General features: G+C 46.5%; 1 pseudogene; it reads left to right on the top strand.

Annotated features, from left to right (window-relative positions):
- Window positions 1-207: 207 nt before the first annotated feature.
- Window positions 208-693, top strand: LOC101991264 (annotated as a pseudogene).
- The last annotated feature ends 4,917 nt before the right edge of the window (window positions 694-5,610 follow it).

Raw genomic sequence — 5,610 nt, 5'->3', positions numbered from 1 at the left:
TTTTGAAACAGCCTAGGCTGGTCTGATCAGGCTGGGCAGCTGGGGATGACCTTGACACTTCTGATATTGTGACCTCCACCTCCCAAGTGCTGAGACAACAAGCGAGGTAGTGTCCATGATTAAAAGCTCACAAACGAGGGCGCGGCCCGCCCAGTTCAAGGGCAGCGGGGCTGGGCGCTCCGGTCCCGTGGAAGGGGAAGGCGAGGCTGATCCCCGCGTGGGGGCTGGTCTGCGTCGTGGCGGAGGCCGGGAGCCCGAGACCGGGTCAGAGCTGACCAAAACGCATTCAGAAGCCAAGCCATGGATCCACCTGCCCAGAAAGAAAAATCCAAAGTTAAAGAACCTGCCTTCAGAGTGGAGAAGGCTAAGCAGAAATCTGCCCAGAAGGAGTTGAAGCAAAGACAAAGAGCAGAGATCTACGCTCTCAACAGAGTCATGACAGAGCTGGAGCAGCAGCAGTTTGAAGAGTTCTGTAAGCAAATGCAGCCCCCTGGGGAGTGAGCCCACCTGCTTCCTAGTCTGAGGAACTGGAGCCTCGCGGAACTTAACAAGACTTGTGGAGAACTCTGCACTGAACTTCCTGTAGGTAACTTTCACCACACTGGTTCCTCCTCTCAGAACTGGCCCAGTGCTTGCTGGGTAGACTTTTCATCTGGGACAGCAGATTTTTTTTTAAAGGCCTTTTTTCTACTGTTCAAGAAAAACCATTGTTTCTAGTGAAATTGTGCATCTTCCCTGAAAATAATAAAATGCAAAATGTTCATTTGTTCTTAAAAAAAAAAAAGCTGAAAAACGACACTCGGTGGCAGTGGCTGATCCCAGCTCTCAGGAGGCAGAGACAGTCGGATCTCTGACTTTGCAGCCAGTCTGGTCTACAGGTTCCAGGACAGCCAGAGCTACACAGAGAAATCTTGTCTCAAAACAAAACAAAAGAACTAAATAAATAAAAACTGAAATATGATAGCTATATACCCAAAGGCAGGCAGGCAGATAAGTGCTCTCGCTCTCTCTCTCTCTCTCTCTCTCTCTCTCTCTCTCTCTCTCTCTCTCTCTCCTCTCTCTCTCTCTCTCTCCCCCCCCCGTCCCCCTCCCTCTCTCCCTCCCTTTTTCTGTAACTGCCTGTACTTATGCAGTGCTGGGGATTGCGTGCACTAGGCAATCACAGTAATAACTGAGCTTCATTTTCAGCTCTATGTTGGTTTCTTTTATTCTGCTTTTCTTTCCCTCCCAGTTTCATTAAGGTATCACTAACGAGTAGAAACTCTATATATTCTGATATATGTGCACATGCTGATATGATCATCACAGTTAAGCTAGTTGGCATACCCATCATCTCTCCACAGCAAGGTGTCATCAGAAAGCGTCTGATGGCCTTGGTTGAGGCTGCAAGCGTCACTGCTCCTTTATGCTCAATCAGAACAGCTGGTGTTTTGGAGAAAGGAACTGACTCACGGGCCTTGTGTAACCTGACAATCATTTTTTTTTCTTTTAAGATGGGTTTCTTTGCAGTTGAGCCAGCATCAGGAGAATAAACTTGCAGGTTCTTTCCACCTTGCCTGTACAGTGTTACAGTTTATAGAAAAGATGAAGCCATAGAAACATGGAGGTCTGACTGTTAGGATGTCATGGGATGCCCTAGAGGCGGTGGGTTTTCTACAAGTCTGGCTCTGGCATCAGAGTTTTGGGTTAATCTTCCCATCCCATGCATAGAAGTTTTATTGTTAAGTTCCTGCTTATACTTTCGAATCCCCCTTCTTTCTGACCTATTCCTTGACTTTGAATGATCTGAGGTCTGTGCCATCTATAGACTGGGGTGAGGTTTCCTGAAATATGAAATATGCCTGCACCTGGATTAAATGCCATGAGCGGAATACAAACAGAAGCCAATGGCAGAATATAGCCAATCAGGACACGACTGCTTTTTTGTTTTCGATGTGCGTATTTACAGAGAGAGAGACAACAGTTTGCATCCTGGGGCTTGAACTCAGGTTTTTAGGCTTGTACAGCAAGCGCCTTTAGCCCCTGGTCCGCCCCCTCTGCCTTCTCCCTTTTCTTTTGAGGCAGGCTCCCTCACCGAACTAGGAGCTCAGTGTTTTCATTCGGCTGGCTGGCCAGTGAGAGAGTTCCAGAAATCTATTTGTCTCTGCCATCTCAGTTCTGGGTTACAGACATGCATATACAACACTCACATAAAAGGAAGAACTATAATTTAGAAATGGAATGAGTTTAGCTTTCTGGGCAGCGGTGGTGGGTGGTGCACTCGGGAGACAGAGGAAGGCAGATCTCTATGAGTTCCAGGTCAGCCTGGTCTACAAAGCAAGTTTCAGGACAGCCAAGGTTGCACAGAGAGACCCTGCCTTGAAAGAACAAAAGAAAAGAAAAATGCATTTAGCAGAGTGAGTCACTGTTCCCAATGCCATCTCAAGTGCTGTGTATTTCCTGGACACGGTGTTCTCAGCAGGGGCGCCTGTCAAGTCTGCTTGTCCCTGAAGCTGCTTGTGGGCTCAGCACACGGTGGGGGGAGTCAGGAATTCAAGGCCAGCCTTGAGTACACAGTGATTTTAAAACCCACCTGAGCTACAGGAAAGCCTCTCTCAAAAAAGAAATGAAGACAGAAAGATTCTGTGTGTATGTGTGTGTGTATGTTACAGATGGTCTGTGTTCTACATCATAAAATATTTAGCCAATATTTAATTATTTATGTAAAAATGTAAATAAATAAGCACATGTATTTCATTTGTGTGCAAATTTGCTTCCTTTTTAAATAAATGGTAAAGTCATAAGTATACCAAAGAGTCACTTAAAAATGTTTCCTTATTGCCGGGCGGTGGTGGCACATGCCTTTAATCCCAGCACTCGGGAGGCAGAGGCAGGTGGATCTCTGTGAGTTCATGGCCATCTGGTCTACAAAGCTAGAGAAACCCTGTCTCAGAAAAAAAAAGTTCCCTTATTTCCTTATTGTTCATTATCAGTAAAAATTTCCATTTGTATACTTATTTTACGTGCCTGTGTAGCTGAGGGGACAAAGGAATTTATCAGGTGAAAAGGGGTCAAGCGTGGAAACTGTTTAAGAAGCCCTGCCTGGCAGATGGCCACCCCTCCTCTGCTGGATCCCTTTCCCAGAACCGTGAGCAAATTAAAAACAAAATTGCTGCGGAAGCGCCACCTCCCCCCCCTTTTTCCTCCCCGAGACAGGGTTTTTCTGTAGCTTTGGAGCCTGTTCTGAAACTCACTCTGTAGAGCTGGCTGGCCTCGAATTAAAGAGATCCTCCTGTCTCTGCCTCCAGAGTGCTGAAATTAAATGCAGGTGCCACCGCCGCCCGGCTGCGCCACCTTTTTCTTGATGATCTATTCAGAACTAGCTGTTAGTGTTAAACTAGACCCTGGGAAGCATGTATCATTTTTTATGATCAAAGCTTTGACCTTGTTCTTTGATTTTAGAATGGGGGACAAACTCAAAAGAATGTACATTCTGTTGCATGGCAATTATTGGTAGCAACCTGTGATTTACTTAACGGGAGTTGGTGGAAAGTTTTGGTCTAATTCCTCATTTTCCTCTCAATGCATATATTCATATAATCATGGAAATTGCATAATATAGTTTGAATTGCATAATTACGGAGAGTCGGCTATGTGTGCTAAATCTGGTGCTGTGGAACCTTCATTCCGACTCCTTTCCCAGTTGGAGCACAAAGGACATTTTTTGGTTAATTTCCTTAGTCTGAGCTTCGTTTTCCATCTCTCTAGCATGAAGAGATTGATGTGTTTTCTATGAGATGCTTGTGTTTTCATTTTCAGATTCCAGGCAGTCTGGTAGCTGCAGCCCGGGATTACCTGGCTGGTGGCTTAAATTTCAGCCCATTGCAGACAGCTCTGGGTTCCTGTGTCACTGGATGAGATTTCCACCCACTACTTGCTAGCCTCCTCATGATGTACCCCAGCCCCACCCTGAAGAACTCGGTTTCCTTGTGGGTAGTGGCTTCCATGACAAAGCAATATATCCTTCCCCTGGAGAGGCTCTGCCTTCATAGCAGGAGGAGCTGAGGAGCCAGGAGCCTCACACTGCAGGGCAAACAGAGTGGGGGCTGAGCAGAGCTGTTTACCTGGTAGGGCCTCCCATTGGTGCAGAGAATCATTACTCTGGGCAGTCATTTCAAATGGAACTGGATCTGCAGAGCCGAACAGAGCCCTTTAACCTCATTTGCTGGAGGTATTTATTTGTCTGCTCTGACTACAGCCACCGGTTTTTGTTTTTTGTTTTTTTTTTAAAGAATAGTCGATGTCAAGGTCCTTTGAGCCTAGCATGCAATAAGGAACCTCTCTCTCTCTCTCTCTCTCTCTCTCTCTCTCTCTCTCTCTCTCTCTCTCTCTGTCACACATACACACTCTCTGTCACACATACACAGAGAGAGAGAGAAATGTAAAACCGAACAACATAACAAACCCCCATTTATTCTGTGATTCTTGTTTTTCTCTTTTCCTCTCCTGATTAACACAAAGAATTGGCTGGATCTGGGGCTGGGGCTCAATAGTTTAGAGCATTTGCTGAAAATTCACATAGCCCTGGGTTCCACCCCCAGCATAGTGGAACATGCTTGTAATCCCAGCATTCAGGAGGAACAGGAATTTAAGGTTCAAGATCAGTCTGGTTTATGAAAGACCCTGTGGATAAAAGGAGGAGGAGGAAGAAGAAAGAGAAAAAGAAATTACTGATGGTCATTTAATAGATTTTTTTCCCCTTTCAGACAGAGTCTCACTATGTAACTGTGGCTAGCACGGAATTCTCTACGTAGACCAGGCTGGTCTCGAACTCACAGAGATCCGCCTGTCTCTGCCCTCACGAGTGCTGGGATTAAAGCGTGCGCCACCACACATGCATTAGCTGCACAGATTTGAAAAGCTCCTGCTGAGTCTTGAAGGCAGTCCTAGAAGCTGGGTTTGGAGGTAGTCCTTGGACATCACATCGCCAAGAGACAGCCGCACGGCCACAACTCCTTTTGCTAGCTCTGCTGTAATTTGCTTCTGTATTTCTGTAGTCAGATTTCTTACATTTTTTCCCTTTCAAATCAATCTATTTCCGACAGAAGCCGACTTCGCTTCCTTCTGTGCCCTCTTCGGATGCCACTTAGTTCACATTGGCTGTGCAGTTCTCTCGGCAGTCATTTTGTCACAGTTGTGTGTATCATGGTCCTGGCCCCAAAACAGATGGCACATTCCAAATTGGTAATTTGAGAAGAATCAAATAAGGACTATTCATTAAATGTGGGCAAGGCCTAGGGAAACCCCCAGAGACCTGGCTAGTGACACTTAAGGGACTCCACTGGGCCCAGGCCCAGGAGAACCTGGGGACAGAGAACTGTAGAGACGGTTGCCTGACAGTAACTGTAGGTGCTGGCCAAGGCATGGGGCCATACTTAGATGCCCATGCTCTGAACAGAACTGAAAATTGAGTTTCCCCCAGCTCTCCTCCTCTCCCCTCCATACCTTAGTTATCCTGCTAAGGGGAGGGGGGCTAGAAGGCAGAGGCCATGGGAATCTGCTGGCAGCTCCACGAAGTCGGAAGGCCAAGAGAACAGCGCCAGTGCTTATGTAACTAGAATTCACAGCTGG

Source organism: Microtus ochrogaster, chromosome 10 (assembly GCF_000317375.1).
Source record: "Microtus ochrogaster isolate Prairie Vole_2 chromosome 10, MicOch1.0, whole genome shotgun sequence".
In the NCBI taxonomy this organism is placed as follows: Eukaryota; Metazoa; Chordata; class Mammalia; order Rodentia; family Cricetidae; genus Microtus; species Microtus ochrogaster.
This window is presented reverse-complemented; position numbering and strand designations above follow the sequence as displayed.